At 29.7% G+C, this 21,580-nt stretch overlaps 1 long non-coding RNA gene across 5 annotated transcripts; it reads left to right on the top strand.

Annotated features, from left to right (window-relative positions):
- The first annotated feature begins 6,649 nt into the window (after positions 1-6,649).
- Positions 6,650-17,222, top strand: LOC109818675 (uncharacterized). 5 transcript variants are annotated; one of them, XR_014428558.1, is made up of 8 exons: positions 6,650-6,861; positions 6,951-7,055; positions 7,699-7,782; positions 8,801-8,889; positions 9,536-9,602; positions 10,430-10,483; positions 11,669-12,994; positions 17,079-17,222. It is a non-coding gene; the product is annotated as an uncharacterized LOC109818675 (long non-coding RNA). The 5 variants fall into 5 exon arrangements; XR_014428557.1 differs by having other exon boundaries at positions 7,689-7,782; XR_014428556.1 differs by having other exon boundaries at positions 7,635-7,782.
- Positions 17,223-21,580: the final 4,358 nt, after the last annotated feature.

Genomic DNA, 21,580 nt, shown 5'->3' with positions numbered 1-21,580 from the left:
TATGAGTGAATTTGATAAAATTAGCTAAAAGCTTATAAGTTATAAGTTAGGAGTTAAAAGGTTGTAAATTTATAAACTAACTAAATGAATTGAAAGTATTTGATAAGAATAGTTGATAAATATAAAATAACATTTATTTATTTGATAATGAAAGTGAGAAAATGATATAGTAGGAAAAAAAGTTTCTAAATTAAAATGGATATATAAAAAATGATTTCAAATAAATTAATAAAGATAAAAATAAAAAATCTTATAACTTATAAGGTACTTCAAGTAATTTATGAAAATAAACTATAAGTTCCCTTAAATAAGCTATTTTACCAAACAAATTTAATTTAGTCAAATCAACTTACAAGTTTGTCAAAAAAAATTTATAAGTTCAGTAAATATCTTGTCAAAAACACACTATGAAAAACTCTAAAACTAATTTGTATATAAGTTAATTTAAGTTTATAGAAGAAAAATCATTTCATTCTTTTAATATATTTTTCTTATAAGAATTTATAAAGAAATTTATTTAAACATACTTTTAATGAACTTCCTTTTTTTATCTTGTAATTTTTAATAAATTTAAGCTAATAAAAAAAATATTAGAGAGCGTGTTCTTATGACTCTCAGCCCAATAAACCATCACATGCTTAAACAATTTTTTAGTCACACATGCCAACTATTAATTCTCATTTGATATCCACCTAGGGAACTCTTTGAAGCCAAGTGACATCTTTTAAGGACTCTTACAAGACAAGTTGGAAAACTAGTTCATGGTCAAAATAATCACCCTACAAGTTACTTACACATTCCAAAGGGGCGAAAAACAATGCAAGCAATTGAGCCAGAAGTGATAAAGAAATAGAATGAAATCCCAACAAGATAATGTCTCAATTACACTTCATGTGTCATTACTAGCTTCCCATGCAAAGCAAAAGTTGGATGCTCAACTAATTTGTCTTAAATAATAGTTATTTTTCAAAATAGCTAGCTACTTAATATTGTTTGAATTTTTCTCAAGGATTAATGGGGTTTCGAGCATTTTAGACTTAGAAGCATCTAATAGATTGAAAAGAATATATATTCAAAAAGCCATTGAAAACGTGACCCCACATATATATAGTTTTTTTCCTTCATGTGTATAGGAGTCCTCTCAAAGAATTTAGCAAAAAATCAATTGACATGTCACTAATTATAAGATGTGTGAAAGAAGGTGAGTCCAATGTCGTGCTATGACCGGGGAAGACAATGAAAGAAGAACGGTTAACGTTGGCAGTTATGATAGCGCTTAGAAGAATGAAAGAATGGCTTACCTACGACTTCTTTTTCTTTTTCTTTGATGACATATTTTAGGGTTTTTAATCTTCACATAGAAGTTAGATATTGAACTTTATAATGGCTATATATATATTGGTTATGGAGGACACATCTACTTATCTTGAGAGTAAATCTTAATAGATTTATTTCATTCAATAATTCATGATGTTTATATTGAATCTCAACGATCTAATTATTCAAATGAATATTTTTAATATATAGATCAAGTCTACATTTTTTAAAGAAAATTGAAATTCATATGATACTTCGTTATATAGATTCAAATCAACATATAACTCATTTTAATTTAATAACTCATATTTTAGATCAAATTTCAACAATCCAATTATTAAATTAAAAGTTCTTAATGCATATACCAATTATGTAATTTCTTAACAAATTTAAAAATCATATGATACTTTATTGTATAGATTTAAATCAAGATATAAAATATTATAATAATTATCTCTCAATTTAAATTAATGAAATGAAGTATCATAAAGAACTTTTAATTTAATGAAGAGATTTTTAAAATTTAATGTAAAATATGAGTTATTGAGTGAAGTAACTTACTCTTGGAGTAAGTAGATATGAGAAGGAATTCACTTAATGTATAAATTAACTTTGCAAAATTTTATAAAATTTGAAAATTATTTGATACCCTATTTCATTAATTCAAATCAACATATAAAAATATTTTTATGATTATCTATTAATTTGAATCAATGAAATAGAGTACCAAATAGTTTTAAAAAATTTGCAAACCTTGATCTATGCATTAAAAATTCTTAATTTAACTGTTAAATTGCTAAAATTTGATGCAGAATATAAGTTATTAAAAAGAATATATGACTATTTTTAGAATATGTGGATCCCTGTCTCTCTCTCTCTCCATATATATATATATATATATATATATATATATATATATATATATATATATATATATATAAATATATATATATATATATATATGTGTGTGTGTGTGCGTGCGTGCGTGTGTGCGCGCGCGTGTGTACATAAATTTTAAAAATTATTTGATACTTTGTTTTATTAATTCAAATTGATGAATAATCATAAAATCATTTTATACGTTGATTTGAATTAATAAAAAGAAATATCAAATAATTTTTACTTTTTAAAAAAATTTACAAATTTGATTTATGTATTAAAAGTTTTAAATATAAATATAAATGTGTTAAAAAGAATATATTAAAATATGTGTCGGTAGGACTCCAATACTAACAATAGGAAGATGCAATTGGCTAGTCTTATAAAGGGTTGGATTTTCTTATCCTTCTTATTTCCATTAGACTAACTGAAGAGGTTGTCACTGAAGTTAATATACAAGACTATTTTTTATGTACGGGATCTTAACTTAAATTTTTAAACTAATTTTTTATAATACTATTTAAGCAAGACTATTTGAGTGAATTAAGATTATTATGAATATTTTTTATTATTATTTAACATATTTGTATATCTAAAATCTCAAAATCCAACATGATATATACAGTAATTTAGCAGATAACTAATGTTCCTCTACTATGTAATCAAGGTAAAAATTTTAATTCATGTATATTAAAGAGTATCAATCTCTTAAATATAATTTTATATTTTAAGAAATTAATCTCTAATTCTCTTTTAATAAATACTAGGCAACTACATAGAATAAAAAAAACTAATTTTTTTAATTTAACATGCATATATCCCTCTCAAGTATGGGAGTAAAATACAAATACATATTATATTTACTACAAAAAATATTACTTATATACTAATATATAAAAAAATATCATTATAAATAATATATGTAAGTATATATCTCTTTAACATAAAGTTACACATAATTTTATGATTAATTTTAAATAAAATTTAATAATATATTTTATGTATCATTATAATTTATATCTACATTTTTAATCATATATCAAATATATATATATATATATATATATATATATATATAAAGAGAGAGAGAATATAAATAAAAGTAAATTTTAATAATAATTTTTTTGTTATTATAAAATACATGTTATTATACAATAATTTTGATGGTTATTTATCATATATTTTACTACGGCAAAGCTGATTTTACCAAACTAGTTAAACAAACAATTTGGCATTGGCATGTGTTATAGACAAATATTCTTTTAGTACTTTAAAATATTCAAATTATAGTATTTTTTACTGTTTGCTCCTCTTTTCAAAGTCAACAAAAAAAAATCTAATAAGAGCGTTGCATTACAAGCAACGAAGATCAAAGTCAAAAAAGAACAAAAAAAAAAAAATAATAATAATAATAAAACATAACACCAGCAAATTGCAATTAAAATGTTTGACCAGTCATAGGAGAATCCTTAAATCAAGCAAAACTCTCCTTAAAATTAGTTCTTTTCTAAAAATGATTTAAAGTGTGTATAGTCTAATTTATTTATTTATTCAAAAAAATTATTGATTTATTAAGAAAACGCATGGGAAAAAAATATTTTTCAAAAACACTAGTTCTTGTACAAACTTTTAATCCTTTTGTTTTGTTTTTGAAAATTTTACAATATTCCATTCGGAACGAATGTTATTATTTTCAAAGGATCATATGCTCTTGTCAGTGTCTTTTAGCACCTTAGAACTTCTAATCATTTTGGCTTATTTATTTCCGTTATTTATCAAAATCACATTAGCTCCTGAGCTAATTAAGATAAATGAAATTAAATTAGTTTGTTACAAAAATATTTGGTCGTGCATGTTCAATTCGAAATTTCTTAATTACTTGATTTTAAAATAAGTGAGCAATTCTTCTTGATTTTTTTTTATTTTTTTTAATGGAGCACTCTTAGAGTAATTTGTATTTACCTCCTTAAAAAAAAAATGAGTGAGGACTTGAAATTGTGACCTTTCAAATACATAATTATGTTTGGTGTTACTTGACTAAACTCTTAGAATAGTGGATTTGAGCTTATTTCAACCATACAAAATCGATTTATTGTAAGGTGAGGATTGTTGTGTTGTTATCCACTTATATACTATTTAATTGTTTTATCTTTAGTCGAAATGAGACTTAGGTTGGTTTGAAAAGAAAGGTGAGCATAATGCTTATGTATGTTTCGAATCTAATTTAACTAAAGTTCCCCATAATACTTGGTGGATTGATTCTGGATGTACAACTCATGTTTCTAATATGATGTAGGGATTCCTTACTGTAGACACCTAATTTCGTCCAGACCAACTAAAGCAATGAAATGGATGTCCATCATCAAAGAAATGGAGCTCCCAAGCATGGAAATAACAGGACATGACGCCAGAAGACCTAAAACCCCAAACAAGTTAATTTTAGTAGCCTGGACTACGCCGTTCGCAAACTGGAACAGACCGTTCCAAGTTACAAAAAGGGCCTAAAATCCTAGTTTGAAACAGGTCATTCCAAGTTCATAAAAAGGCTAAAACCTAAGTTTGGAATGGGTCATTCCCAAAACTGGAACGGGTCGTTCCTAAAATGGAACGGGTCGTTCCAAGCTACAAAAAAGGCCTAAAACCTTAGTTTGGAATGGGTCATTCCAGCATAAGCATTTATATGTTCAACTCAACTCTGGACGGGCCGTTTTGGTTTTAGAACGGGCCGTTCCAGGAGGCGAAATTAACAAATAACGTGCCTGAGACTCAGACATGTAGTTCAAGATAATTAGGAGAATGATTATAATAATTATCTAAGGAAATGTTTGTTTAAAAAACTTAAACACTCACCTACCTCAACTACCCATTTATTCTAAATCATCCTACCTCAACCTCCCATTCATTCTAAATCATCTTTTTCTTTTCTTTTTGTCTTGTCAAATCCTAATGACATATATTGGTGATAGTTGTGAAAATTTAAATAAGTACAAAAAAAAGAAACAAAAAAAATGAAAATGACCTACTGGGATAAAAACCCGTAAATGGTGTCCTAGGCAAAAATTAAGGCAAATAAAAAGAGCAAAAATACCCACTAGGATACACCCTACGCAAAAGTTAGGGTCCCTAAACATAAAAAAGGGGAGCCCCAAGATGGTTCAATACATCAAATGGCCAATACAACTAAAGTTGTGCATCAAGCAAAGCAGTCTCTTCGTGGGAAGGAGAAAAGAATAGCCACCTTTAAAAAAAAAACTAAAATCAAAACATGCATTACACGCATCCAAAAGCGTTTCACACACTTAGAAAGTTTTCTTTATCAAAGGGGGATTATTCAAAAATAAATAAATAAAAATCATGCATGAATAAGCATCCAACATTTTTTGCATCCTGACAAAAGGCAAAAGTAGCCCAAACTAGGGGCATCAACAATCATCAATTAGGAAAACATAAGCAATCAGTCATCAACAAACTGAAAGGACTCCACAAAAGACGCCTAGAGAGGCATCGCAATACTCACATGGCAGGGACAATACCAAAACCTATCACCCATTTACTCCTTTGTCCACCAGCACAAGGGCACCACCTACCAGCAATCATCGTCTTCATCAAATGTCCTACCCAAATAAAAGGGGAAATCACACCATCAGCATCAACAGACAGCTTGGAGAGGCCAGACATAATAATACTCAACATCAGCAGGCAGCCTAGAGAAGTCAGGCATAATAATACTCAACATCAGCAGGCAGCATGGAGAGGCCAGACATAATAATATTCAGCCAGCAAGCAGCCTGGAGAGGCCAGACATAATAATGCTCACCATTCAACAAGCATCCTGGAGAGGCTAGCCATAATAATACTCCCTCTTCAACAAGCTACAAATAAAGGAACACATTATCACAAGAGAAACAATGGAGCTTCTAATCGAAGACTATAGATCAGGTGTACAGTTTGTCAGCCTTGTTACCCAATAGAGTACGCAACCAACACTCAACTGCTCTAAAGGGTGAGGATACGAGCAAATACACACTACAAAAAAACTAATTAAATATGGCGATTTTAATATGGCAGTTTCAAGAAACTGCCACTATTTACTTTATAATACGACAGTTATAAAACTGCCATTATTTTCATTCAAAATATGACATTTATAAGTGCCAGCATTTTAACGACAAAAATATATGTAAAATATAACATTGTTCTATTTTTAAAGATGCCCCTTATAATCTAAACTTTATTTTCTGTTAGATTTGACTTAATGAATTTCGAAATTTGAATTCCCGTTTTTTGTCTTTTATTATTTATTAAGTAAATATTCATTTTATTAATTATTTAAAAAATTCATTAAGAAATTTTAAAAATTTAAAACTATAAATTAAATTGAATCATAATTAATTAAAATTATTAATATGGAAGGATATTAATATTTTTTCTCTAAAATATTTTATTTTTCCGCTTAAACTACCGCACCTCCCTCTTATCAAAAATTCACATTCGACATTTGAGTGGGAAAGCCAAATGCTCTGTGAACAACCCTAGTTGTTGTCCCATTCATCTCTGCTCCGTCCCATTCATCACCATCAAAGGCCTTCTACCGCAGCGAGCCCACAAGCCTATGCCAATCTCTTAGTGCAGGTTCTCTTTCATCCATTTGGATCGAGCCCACAGGTGCGCATCTCCATCTACAAAAAGGGGTTTTCAAAAGGTAAATAAAGGAGTTGTCTTTTGTGATTTCCTGTGTTGATTTGATCTTGCAGGTTACTAAATTATGTGACTTGGGGATTGATGACCTCGTTTGTTCTGTTGGCTGGGCTCAACGTGGTACATTCCTTGCTGTTGGAACTAGCAATGGTAAAGTTCAGGTAAAAGTTTACTAGCTAATCGCTTCTTTGGTGCATTTATAGATTCATATCATGGGTTTTCCAAGGGTGTATTGTTGGTGGGCATGTTTTAAATTATGGGACAAATGTCGTTGATGAGGCCGAAATTGCGGTCGTGGACTCTGTTTTGTCATGATCTATTTTTTAAAAGCTTTAGTCATAGCTTTAGTCATAGATGCAACATGAGATAGGACTGAAATTGTGTTGCAGTAGTACTGATCCGTGGCCATAATAAAATTGGTCCCCAGTTCTTTGCGCCTCCATTCAGAGGGTTGATTTCGTGGACCCTAAATCTGCAAGAGGTCCAAGCCCTTTGTTCTCTAGGAATGCAGTTGTCTTATCTCTTTCACCATTATTCCTGAGAGTCAAATAATCGATGGAATGGATTAAAGAGATAACAAAAGCAAGCATCAGCTCTCATTTCATGCCTTTAAGATGGACCTCACTTCCCCAACTTGTTAAAAAATCCTAATTTCTTCTATCAATATTAACTTCTTTAAGCTTCACATTTTAATTTTATTAATTTTTTAATTTAAACCAAGATATCCCACCAATTTGAAGGTTTGTATAGGAAGATTTTATTGAAGTTGCTATTGAAGTAATCTGTTGATGAAGTTTATCCCAGATGCAATATTTAAGAAAGATATATCATGAAGTTTTTCTTTGGTTTCACTGTTGCTTGAGGTCCTTGCTGTAGCACTTTTAAAAGGTAATATTCTCAATATTGGTCTTCTTATGCCTCTCTTTCACTGTTGCTTGAGGTCCTTACTGTAGCAAACCAATCTCAGCCATTCTCATAAAAGAGTGAGTGTGTGTTTGAATTATAGTTAGAAAGTTAAATTGAGTTGAGTTTAAATTTTCAAATAAAAGTAACATTTTTTTTAGCTTTAGTTTAACTAAAGTTAGCTTGTAATTTACACTCACACTCAACTGAAAGGGACAAAAAAATTGTCAAGTATATAAGTACTGTGTTTGAGACCAACTAACTGCAATTAGAAATTTCAAATGGATAATCAAACATAGCTTGATCGGGCAAAATTAGCTTCTCATCTTTCACATGACATTACGTGAATAACAGGGAATTCCTTGTTATCATGACAACTACATGTAACATTGCATCACTGAATACTCCCTAGTCACACAATCAGTAGAAGGAAACATAGACAATAGTGATGAGTTTAGTAATACAGTAGCCACTTCACGTGATTACCTAGCAAAGCTACTTTTCTGGTCAGCACATGTCTTTCTCATTGCACTTCTAAAATGTTTGCTTAGATCCCAGTGATTTCATATTCTAAAATTAATTATATACATTAATGTTTTTCAAGAGTTGACTAATCACTGAACAGTGTAGGAAACTAGTTCATGTTTCAAACATGAGTCAAACCGGTAATAATTAAATATATGTTTTAATAATAAAATAATAGCATAAGTTATTACATGTCCTTCAAGATAAAAGAATTCATAATAATAGTTAAATAATAACAATCTATGTGTAAACAAAAAAATCATTTAGAAAAACTGGTTCAAACCTGTTTCTTTTCTTCACTGATTTTTTGGGTTATTTGAACCGATGACTGAACTAGTGCCTAGTTGAAGTGGCCGGTTTATTCTGGTTTTATAACATTTTGTAAGCACAAAAAGAAATATTTTCTTCACTTTGCTTAATCAGTGGAGCCTAGTATTTCTTGTGTCTAATTATCTTGAGGTTTTCTTTCTGTTGGTAGGTGTATGTTATTGGGCCACCACTTAAGAGGGTTGGAAAATAGATTTCATCTGAGCTGTGTTGTTGGACTGTTGTAGACTTGTAGAAAAGGTGATAGCCATGTATATTCTTTTCTTCCTCTTCTTCTTTTCATGCCTTCCCCTTCCCATAAAAAATTTTTTATTCAACGAAAAAACTGAGTGTGAAGTAATCACTTGCCCTCCTTGCTTCTTGCTTATGCTTGCATCAATAATGTGGTTTTGGATAAAGATAACATCACGTCTTATATTTGAAACAAAATTGAAGGTATAGGCCGTAACAAATCAAGTGGGAGGAAGTAGTCTCCACCATTTATACTGTGTTTGGGAATTCTACTCAACAGAAACTAGTTGAGTTGAACTAAACTGGTTTTTTTTTAAACTATATTCACAAGTTTTTTTTTCATCTAATCATATTGTTTTTGTTGAATGTGACTTTCAACTGGTATCCAAACATGTATATAATTTTTTATGGATTATTAATTTTAGGTTAAGCAAATCAATCTCAGCCATTCTCATAAAAGAGTGAGTGTGTGTTTGAATTATAAATGTTGTGACCATAACTTTCCAATGCATTAAGCATAATTATGAACACAAATCCTCTTAAGTAACTTGAGTGTTCAAAGAATATATTGCGTAGATCTTTCATGAAAACTTTGTGTTCATATATAGCTATCAGTTTTATATGTTAGCTATATATTGATTCCTTGATTCCTTAGGTTGTGCATAAGGCCTAGGATGCCTTTGGACGTATTGATTCCTTGATTAACAACATTAGTGACAAAGGTAATTTCACTTCCCATTTTTCTACTTCTATACAATTGCTGTAATATATGCTTTTTTGTTTTCATAAATAATACTATACATATACCTTTTACCTTGTATTTCAATAGAATATGAACCAACTAGTGTAACACCCCGAATTTTTCCTATTAATACTACGAATAATTATTATTTATTTTTGTATTTATGAAGATTATTTCCTTATAATTATTTTGATTAATTAAATGAGTTTGATTGAAGTTTTAAAGGTTTTTAATAATAATCATTTATGAAAATTATTTTGTATAAATATTATTAATTATGATATTTTGTTATAATTATTATTTGAAGAAAATCATGTTTTAAATTATTTTGATATTTTATTTTAATTTGATATATATATATATATATATATATGTGTGTGTGTGTGTTAATTAATTATTTATTAATTAACAGTCCTGGATTTTTGCAGCTCTGGAACGGGCCGTTCCACTTTGGGAACGGGCCGTTCCAAATCAGACATGCATGGGTAAAATTTTAACCCAGAACGGGCGTTCCACTTTGGGAACGGGCCGTTCCGGATGTGATTTTAAAAGAACAAAGTTTGACTCAGAACGGGCCGTTCCACGTTGAAACGGGTTGTTCCAGAAACCCCAGAACGGGCCGTTCTGGTTTTGGAACGGGCCGTTCTGGGAGAGGCTTTTGTACCTATTCCGTGTGCCCAGAACGGGCCGTTCCAGATTCGGAACGGGCCGTTCTGGCCGCGACCTGATGCCTATAAATAAAGCGTTTTGCACTCTCTAAAACTCATTTTTTCATTTTCTAATCTTCTTCCTCCTTTCTCTCTGAAGACGAAGGGGAACCTAGAGGGGGCGACCAACAAGATTCGGCTCCTGCTTATCGAGGTAAGGGGGGAGTGAGAAATCTTGCTCTGGGTGTGGGATTGTATGCTGGGTAGTGGGATTGGCCCCCAATCCTGTGTTTGTTGCATTTTTTGTATGCTTATGTATGAGGAGTTTTTCCCAATTGTATCTGTTTTGCCTATTGTTTTCTTATATGTAATTAATCGTATGAATTGAGATTTCTATGGGTTCCTATGGGAAACCCTAAGGGAATGCATTAATAATTGTAAGAGGCAAATTTTAAATGTTTTCTGTTTTACCTTCTGAGTTTTCTGTTGTGTTTCTTGATATTTGCTGAGTGTAAATATGTATATAATCTTGAAAATAAACAAGTTTTGATATGAATTAGAGTGCTCTGTGGGTTCCTGTGGGAACCCTATGAGAAACAGGCAAAATATGAATGTTTTCTGTTTTGTTTTCTGATTGTTCTGATGTATTCCTTGTTGAATGAGATGTGTAAATATGTATATAATCTTGAAAATATATCAGTTTTGATATGATTTTGAGTGCTCTGTAGACACTATGTGAATATGATGAGATGATGTGAAAAATGATGATTATGTGAATATGATGAGATGATGTGAAAAGTGATAATGAGACATGATAATGTGATATGGGAATGAGAAATGATAATGTGATATGAGAATGCATAGAGTCTTGATTGACATGCATCATTTGTATAAGTGTTTTAAGGGTACGATATGGAATACACCGCCAGAGAAGGCCCCTAGTGTAAAAGCTTTGGGGATTAGTCCTTGGGGATAGCTCGGTTTGGAAGTCCCAGTCTCGCCCATTGTGTGCATGGGATGTATCTTGCGCGGCTTAGCTATCCCGACGAGACTCTGGTAGTATATCCTTCTAGTGAGAGTGCGCAGAGGGTGTGACCCGGCATGTACTCCTAGACTACTCTTCGTGTATTGCTAGCGGCAATATGCCATGTGATGTTTTACTGACGCCACATGCATGATAATATGTAGTCCGTGTCCATACATGTGCATTTTCAATGTTATATAATAAATTGATATTTTTATGTCTTGGATGAGTAAGATGTAATATTGTGTTAACATGTCTATGCTATATCTGTATTGTTTGTGTTTGGCTATCCGGTGTGTATTTCTACACTGTGAGCCAGAGTGAGATGTTTCTCACTCCCTTTTCTCGTGTTGTTTTGTTTTGACTGTTATACAGGTGATCATCAGCGTGAGGCTGAGGATGTTGATGATGAAGCTTAGGCTTCTATGTTGGGTTTTGCTCTGATAGGACATGTGACATCGGGACATAGATATGATTAGTATTAAGATGTTTTTATTAAATTATTTTGGAAAATTTAGTTTTATTTCTTTGTAATTTTACCGACATGTTATTTGTATTAAGTTTATGAATGTGAACTCTTTACCCTTACGTGGTTGAAAATTTGATTTTTAATGATGAAATATTTTATTTTTTTTATAATTACTGTATATGTATGTTGGGGTAAAGGGTGTCACAACTAGTTAATTAAGAGGAATAAGAAAAAAATAGGTTTAATTATATTTAAGAGGAATGAGAAAAAAAATATAGTAAATTATTTTACTACCATGTGAAAAGAATGAGAAATTTATCCTCTAGTTTTTCATTCTGATTTTTCTTTATTTGCTTAATTTGACATCTCATTTTATGGACCTTTGGATCTTACATATTCTTCTTCTTTTTTCCATGTGTTGTAAATTTGCAAAGTTTATTCTTTTATCCCTTTAATCATAAATAAAATTGCAGCCATTATGCATTTTAACAATGCTACATTTTGTATTGTTTTTTAGTCATGTCAATGGATAAAACATGGATTACTAAACCATGAAACGCAATTGAATATGCAAATGAGTTGAACGTGTTTTTGGACTTTGCTTATGAACATGCTAATGGTCATGTTATTAAGTGTCCATGTTCAAAGTGTGGCTTTAAAAAGTGGCAAACTAGGGATGTAGTTCAAGAACACCTAACATGTAGACCTTTCCCTGAAAACTACAAAATGTGGTATTTGCATGGTGAAGGACCAAGTGTAAGTGAATCTAGGGCCTCTCAAAGTCCACATGTCATACAAGATTCTTTAGAACCTCAAAATCCAATGGAAGACATGTTGAATGATGCATTTGGGCTTGTGGGGCATGGTGTAAATGATTTTGAAGGGCCTTTAGAGGATGATGGAATGCAAAATAATATGGTGTATAATGAAGATAATGTAGAGTTTGATGCGTTTGTTGGTGTCTAAAAAAGATTTTTTTTTGTAGATTTAGTCCCACTTCTAAGAAATTCAAAGGAGTAAGTCTCACATCGAACAACTCTTTTATTTTTTTGCCTCCTAGATGGCTATATAAGAAACCTCTTGGCCAAGGGAATAGACACACCTCAAGTTGCATAGCTCCCCCCTCTCTATATTTCTGAGTGATAGTGAGACTTTTTATAAAGTGAAAGGCTGCCAAAATGCGCCCTTATACGCATTTGGAAAGATTCTCTTATAAAAGGCTTGCTTCAGAGGTTCCAATTTCTTCTCTTCTATTTATTATTTTATTTATTATTTATTTATTATTTTGTTTATTCTTTTATTTATTGTCTTATTTATTTTTCTTATATGCAATAAATAAATAAATAATCATCACTAGAAGAAAAATGCAAATTTTTGACGGACATAATCCATCAGAAAGAAGGAAAATCCATCGAAAATTCTCTTTCGGACAGATGCAAATCTGTCAGAAAAATGGGCCTTGAAAAAAAATTCGTCGAAAAAAATTTAATTTGTCAAAATTTTTTGATGGATATATCTGTTCGATACATCCGTCGAAAAGTACCGTCGGATATATCCGTTCGATACTTTACTTTTCAACGTATTTTGCCCTTATTGCGCAGTTTCTGAGAAACTTCCTAAAAGATCACCATCCCTATATTACTCCAAGTCAAGCACGCTTAACTGTGGAGTTTTGATGAGATAAGCTATAGAAAGGCAGATGCATGTTGTTAGTATAAGTAATACAAATTAATTCATTTAAGTCATCCTCAACTATACAATCTCATACTTATACTATCTTTGGATCTCTCGCATTTTGGTGTATCCGGACCGTTATAAAAATATAATATATATAATAATTATATTATCAATAATAATAATTATATTTTATTTAATTAATCTTTATTTATATATATACTTACTTTTATAATTAACAATCTACTTATTTCTATTTAAAATTAATATTATGATACGATTTAAATTATTTATTATAAATTTAAAAGTTTAAATAATAATTTATATATTTTAAAATGAGAAGGGTTATAATAATACTGGTGTAACTTTTACTAAGTATTACACCACTCAATAACTTTATATTAAATGTGAATTTTGTAAATCCAACTGTTAGATTGAAAGTTCATATCACTTTATATGTTTATATCAAATTTTATTAAAATTGAAGAATAACTTGAAGATAATCAAAGTATTCATATTTTAGTATATTTTGAAATGTATATATTACGTCAATTTTGTTTTACAAGAATGAAGTATCAAATCATCTTGAATTAATATAAAATTCACATTTAATATAAAGTTATTGAGCGGTGTACTACTTAGTAAAAATTACACCGATGTTATTATAACCCTTCTCTTTTAAAATATGATTTTTATAAATTAAATTTTAACATTTTAAATAAATTATTAATTAACTTAATATATTTATTCATCTTAAATCTAAGATATAAAATTCAAAAAATGTATTTATCCTTGTTTTATTTTCTAATTATCAACCATTAATGAAATACTGATTTAAAATTTTATCTAATTATATCATAATATTTTCATATCAAATTTAGAATAAGATATTAGTTATATAAAAATATCAAGATCATATAGTAAATTTTCAATAAGAGTCTAGTTAAATAATTTAAAATAATTAATTTTTCAACTATATTGTTTGCAAATAATTTAATCTAAAGCTAATCATTTTTTTCTATATTGATTATTAGTAAAATTTAATAACTTTTAATTTAATAATTAGATCGATGAAATTCAAACACACTATGAGTTATTGAGCGGAGTAACTTTACTAAGAGTTACTTTGTGAGTCATTTGATTCCTCCTCCTCCTCCTCCTCACTCACTCTCTCTCTCTCTCTCTATATATATATATATATATATATATAATTTTATTGATGATCTTTTTTAATATATGATTGTCAATTTTTGTCAACAAATAATAATTTGTCAAAAATATTCCATCAGTAATATAACTTTTCTTACAAATTTTTTTATAAGAAATATAAATCTTTTGATAGATTTATATCTGTCAAAAATTATACCGTCGGAAATATAAATATAAATTTTCTAACGGATTTGTATCCATAAGAAATTACCGACAGATATATCTGTCAGAAATATAAATTTTTCGACGAATTTGTATCCATCAAAAATTAACCATCAGAATTATAAATTTTTCGACGAATTTGTATCCGTCAAAAATTACCGATGGATATATCCATCAAAAATATAAATTTTTCGACAAATTTCTATCCGTTGGAAATATAAATTTTTTGACGGATTTTTTTTCGTCGGTAAAATCTGTCAGAAATATAAATTTTTCGATGGATTTGTACGTTGAAAATTATTTGTCGGTAATTTGCATTTTTCTTGTAGTGCATGTAGACAATAGGTGTTTTATCCTGTAAATAACATATAATATAAATTATTGTGTGCATAATAAAAGGGGTAAATATTTAATTATGTTCATTATTACGCTAAATTCATCATAAGATACCAAATTAGGGTGTTGTAGTATGCCTAATACCTTCCTCATGCGTAACCGACCCTTGAACCTTATTCTGACTATGAAGGCTATTATTAATTTTTGAAACCCTTTTCTTTTTTCAATATTTTGAGTAAAATATTGGTGGCAACTCCTTCGAATCTTTTCAAAAACCATTAGGGAGGGATTAGTCCAATTCTCAGGCATTCCTAAACTAATAAGACTTTCAAATGGAAGTCAAAACCATCTATGAGCAAGATCATAATTTTTTAGGTTCCGACACATTTATTTTGTGGTTCGAATTTATCTAGTCCATTAAAAATGCGAATTTCACGAACCAAGCCTTAAACAAGTCGAACCAATCCGATACCCACCCTTACTCCCTAACCCACAAACACGAGTTTTTGAATGTCTTTGAACTATTTTGTAAAAGGATTCTAAATGAAAAAGGTTTTTGCATAACTTCCATTATAAATGATCATGGGATTGAAGTTGAAAACTTAGATTTTAAAATATTTGATATCTTTCACAACTTCTTTTCACTGAGAACACGTCAACAAAATGAATAGTTGAAAGGAAGAATCAAACTTTATAAGAAATGGTTAGATCTCTTCTTTTTAAAAACTTTTTTCCAAAACACTTCTAGGAATAAGCAATAAATACAACTTGCTACATCCAAGACAAAGTATTGATAAAACCATTGTTGAATAAGACTCCTTATGAATCATGGAGAGGAAGAAGATCCAACATATCATATTTCCATCCATTTGGATGTAAATGCTATATCTTCAAAACTAAGGATCAACTTGAAAAGTTCGATTCCAAAAAAGACAAGTGTATTTTCCTTGGATATTTTGATACATCAAAGGCATATAGGATTTTTAACTCTACAACCTCTATTGTTGAAGAATCGATTCATGTTAAAATTAATGATGCCTTAACGATTCATAGGAAACTATAAGATCTAGAAGAGGAATTTCTTGATTTTTAGATTAAGCCTAAGAAAGCTATTGAGTCAGAGCAAATGGTTGCTCAATCTGAGGGGTAAACGAATCAGTTAGACGATGCATCCAAATCTCACGGAGACTAGAATTTCATCAACTATCATCCTCAAGATGAAATACTAGGAGATAGTGTTTACAATGATCGATATTTTTTCCTTCTGAATTTCAAACTTCCTTTTGAAGGGTTTCCAATGAAGATGACCGTTAGAAATACTTGGGCTTATCTCTCATGACTTGCTTCATCTATCTTCATATTTTGCTTCTTGAGGAGAGAAGTGTCCATTGGTGTAATAAATGTTTGCATGAAATGCTTTAATCGAATTGTCACTTCTTATTTGATCAAAGAAGTTACTTATCACCCTTAAGCACCAAGTGGATAGAATTATGTGTGTATCAAGTTGGTGCAATGTTGAAACAAATTTTAACTGCATCTTTCCATTTCCAGGGACCAACTTTTCCTTTTCTGACACAAAGCATGTCTTTCTTTCCTCTTTGTAAAGTTTAGGTACTGAGGAAGAACTTTTCAAATTCGATCTGTTAAGGAAACTTTCAAACATAGCCACTTCCTTATTTAGAGATCATAAATGATAAAGATTTAATAATATCTCTCTTTATATCTAAAGTTTTGTCTTAGTGCAGCTTTTTTCTTATACAAGGATTCGTCCTATGAAAACTTGTATCTTATTGAGAAGTTGTGTCTTACAAAAAAACTTCTATTGATCAAAAACCTATTTTTTGTTAATAGCAAAACTTTAAACTAGAGGAATATATGATTGTCTTTTCACCTAACACTTACTAACTTTGACATTGATCAAAGTCTCTTTTATAGATACCACCATCGCTCGCAACATGAAGGCTGAAGATCATTGAGGACTTCGGATTGATAACCTCATACTCATAATTTTTGGCAAGTACAATCTAAATTTATATCTATATTGTATATAATTATATAAAGGAGATATGTTCCTTTTTTCCTCTCCACTTTTTTTTAGACATCTGTACCTATTTATTATATTTTAATCTTTTCTCAATAACATATCTCTTAAAGGTAAATCAATACCATATATGAAGAGGATAACTCCCTTTGGTCTCCACTATTTTTTAGACATTTATACCATTTATTATATTTTAATATCTTCCCAATCATGTATCTCTTAAGGGTAAAATAGAAGAAAAAAACATAAACATGCATACAAAAAATTAATCGTTCACTCTATCAAAAATAATTATCCACTTATTTTGTAATCATCTATGGTCTCCATTTCTTATTTTCTAACCATGTTTGGTCTCTACATTTTAGTTTTCACTCCCTTAACTTAATTATCCATATCTATATTCGATTATAATATTTTTATTTTGAACCATATTTTGTCATTCTAACTACATAATATCTTTTAATAACCGTATATTATCTTCTCTAATAATAATCACTATTAGATAATTATCTTATCTCACTAAATAAAATCACAACATTATCATTTTAATAACTTATTCCCACTTTTATACTATGATTTTGTCCAAATATGATTTAAAACACTACGTTTTTGTTACATTGCAACATTAACTAACACATCTCACCCTACAAAATGACTAACATTTCTTTTTCAAATCATACACAATAATTTTATATCCAATTTAACCCACAATAATTTTTTTATTTAATTTTTGGTGCAAACATTACTCTTTAATATTACATCAAATGTTATTAATTTTTTTAATTTTATTTTAAAAAAAATAAGAGTGATGTGTAAATCATATTAAATATTATATTATTTGAATATCACTCTATAAACATTTTATCATCAATTTTTATTGATTTTTCTGTTTCCATCCCATCATATCATATTTATCATCATTTGAATAGAATGTAGGATGTCCATTTTTTTTTTTGGTTTTGAAAAACCTAGGTTATTTGTTATGATTTTGACAAACCTAGGTCTGTAGACTTATATTGTATTTTTATCATTCTTTGTAAAATGTATAAATACTAGAACTATATTGTTGTTTTTATTGCCGTGAACAATTTATATGCTAAAATATTTTAAACATGGTACTATATATAAGACTATTGAATATTTTCTGCGCAATTTTATATTACTTGAAATTTGAAAATTTCTTCTTTCTCATGACCATTACTTTTGTTAAAATTAAAAACACAAACTTAGATAAAGCATAAAATAAAATAAAATAAAATAAATCGTAAAATTTAATTTATAAGGGAAAGTTGGGATTCAATAGATAACAAGTATTTTATTTGCTCAAATTGAACATATCATCCGTAGTAGCTCACCTGGTTAAATTCGATTGTTGAATTTCCGGGTTCAACTCCCGGCTACGGTATTATTTCCAAAGAATTACATTTTTTTTCTTACATTTAATAAACCTACATTTTTTGAGAAGAAAAAACACCTATAAAACATCCTTTAATTATTGAACAACTTAGAAAACATTTTAAAAAATAAAATAAATACTGGTTTGGTTTCAAACAACATTTTTTCTTCTATTTTCAGTTTTAATTATAAAAATTCCACCTTATTTTTAATTTATTTTCAGCTTTTAAGTGTTTATATGTGGAATAGGATTGTGTTTTCTGTTTTCATTATTTTTATTTTTTTAAAAGTAAAATGATTTTATAATTAAAATACACATTTCAACCAAGCCCTTTGAAAGGTTCAAATTTAATTAACCTGAATGATAGGCACGTAAAATACTTAAAATTGAATCTCTAATAGGTAATTTAATAACTTATGTTACAAAATCACTATTATCTTACTATATAATTTCTTTATTTTTTAATTTTAGATTTCTTTTATTATTTTAATTGTATCTATATCTATATTATATATAATCTATACCTATATATATATATATATATACATATATATATATATATATATATATATATATATATATATAAATCTATATATCTAAATCAACAATAATGAATAAAGGGAATACCATATTTACTCTTGTAACATTGTGTGATTTTAATTATATAATATATGTTGATTAATTGTTGAATTGTTGTAACTATTGTTGTTTAATTTAGAGCTATAAGGATCAAGGTGTTGGGAATGTCTTAATATTTTTAAGAAAATAAATTATTTTTTATAAGAATATTTTATTTACATTTTAAATATTTAAAGTTAATTTGTTTATATCATTTTAGGATTTTCCCCTTATTTTTGTAATAGGGTAATACCAATATTTGATTCTTGTATCACAATTTTTCTCTATCTATATTGAACTCATGAATAAAATTAAATCATGCTTATTTGATAAAAATATATCTTTACAAAATAATCAATCATTGGTATCCAGAGTCAAGGTTCTAACAACATGTGGAGGTGGAAGCCAAAACAAACTTTTCACAAATTTTTTCACCTACTTTTGTAGGAGAAATAATGGAAACCTTAAGATAGACTAGATTGATGTAGTTCCTCCTTCAAGTTTCTTAGATGGATCTTTAACTTCTTGGACTCCTTAAAGCTCTTTCAATGGCTATAACATCCCAACTTTTATTTCATTTTTTATTTTATTTTAATTGAGGGTATTTTGGTAATTTTATTATCAATGTATAGGGGTGATTTAGTAGCTTGGAATGGGCTGTTTCAGAATTGGATCGGGCCGTTCCAAACTACCAAAATATATGTGAGTTAGTAGCCCAGAACGGGCCGTTCTCAAGTTGGAACGGGCCTTTCCGGACTATTAAAAATTGCCTATAATCCTAAATGGGAACGGGCTTGGAACGGGCCGTTCCCAAAATTATGGTCGTTGTGAGTAATTAATGCACACCAGAATGGACCGTTCTCGTTTGGGAACGGGTCGTTCTAGATGTGATTTTTACCCATGATTTAAGGGCCTAGAACGGGTCGTTCCGAAATTGGAACGGGCCGTTCCGGTGAAGCCTGATTCTTATAAATTAAGCTCTCTGCCACTCTCAAAAAGTACACCTCTCATTTTCTGATTTCTTTTCTTCCGCTTTCTTTTCTATTCCTCTACTTTCTGCTTCAGACTGAGGGGAACCCAGCGAGGGAGATTAACCAGATCTTGTGTAGGTTCAACTTCTACATATCCAGGTACGAGGGAAAATGGGATTATTTAGATGTAGAGTTACATGAGGGAATTGAGTAGAGGAAGAGTCCCTTAGGATTATGAGTAATTTTATAACTATTTATGTTTGGAGAATTATTGGTCTCATGTGATTTTGTATATATTTAGGACTATGAATATATGTTAAATATGGCAGCCCTGACATAGGGTTAATTGTAATAGATTGTGTGGATTGTGATGTGTTTGTGGTTCCTCACATCAATGACCAGGGATGGCACGACCCCTAGGTAAGTGATGCTATAGGGAGGGCGCGACCTTGGCACGGTGTGGGATGAGTGAGACAATTAACCCGTATCACTTATGTCAGTTGTGGCATGGCTTTGGCATAGTGTTAATTGTAAGATTATGTGAATTATGAATGTGAAAATGATAATGTTAATTGCAAGATTTGAGATAAATGGGTGTAATTGTGAATTATGAAGTGAAAATGATGCATGATTGATAGAGTTATGATATATAGAAATGCTTGTAAATATTTCATTATGTAATGAGATTACATTTTTGTGTGTTTGTATGTGCTTTACATATGGAAGTTTTCTTTTCTTACCGTACAAATTGTGGATGTTTTAGGTGCGGAAGATCTGGCTACGAGTGGCATCTAGAATGCCAACGGTAGAATTGTGGGGATGCTCTGATATTGTGACATCGGGGCAGAGGATTTTTAGAACATAGGTTTTTATATGGATTTGGAATTGTAAATGTTATTTTTGAAAACAATTTGCAAACTCTTGCATTTCATTTTTATTATTGTGGTTATTGAAGAATAATTTTGAAGATTCTCATGTGAACCCTTTTACCGAAATTGAAAAATTTATTTGTAAGTTTTCATTACTATAATATATGTGTTGGGGTAGTAAGGGTGTCACATTTAGTGGTATCAGAGCAAGTCGATCTAATCGGCCGTGAGTTATGAGTCTAGTATGCTTGTTTGGTAGATAATTGATGGAATGACTTGATTGTGGAATTTGTTGATATGTTAGTGCAATGATTGATTAAGTTTGTTGTTTACTTATAGTATAATTGTTAACTTTTCTGGAGATCAGAAAAGTAATGACAGGAGGTAGGAACAATCGTGCAATCACTGATGCTCTACAAGCGATGGCTCAAGCTCTTGGTAATTTGAACCAACGACCAGAGATAGATTGGTTAGAGAGATTCCAGCGAAATAATCTGCCAAGCTTCCGTAGGGGTTATAATCTTGATGGAGCTGCTGATTGG

This window comes from Cajanus cajan, chromosome 8, assembly GCF_000230855.2.
Source record: "Cajanus cajan strain Asha chromosome 8, NIPB_CcT2T_4, whole genome shotgun sequence".
Taxonomy (NCBI): Eukaryota; Viridiplantae; Streptophyta; class Magnoliopsida; order Fabales; family Fabaceae; genus Cajanus; species Cajanus cajan.
Note: the sequence above shows the minus strand (reverse complement) of the source record. Positions and strands in the feature narration are given on the sequence as shown.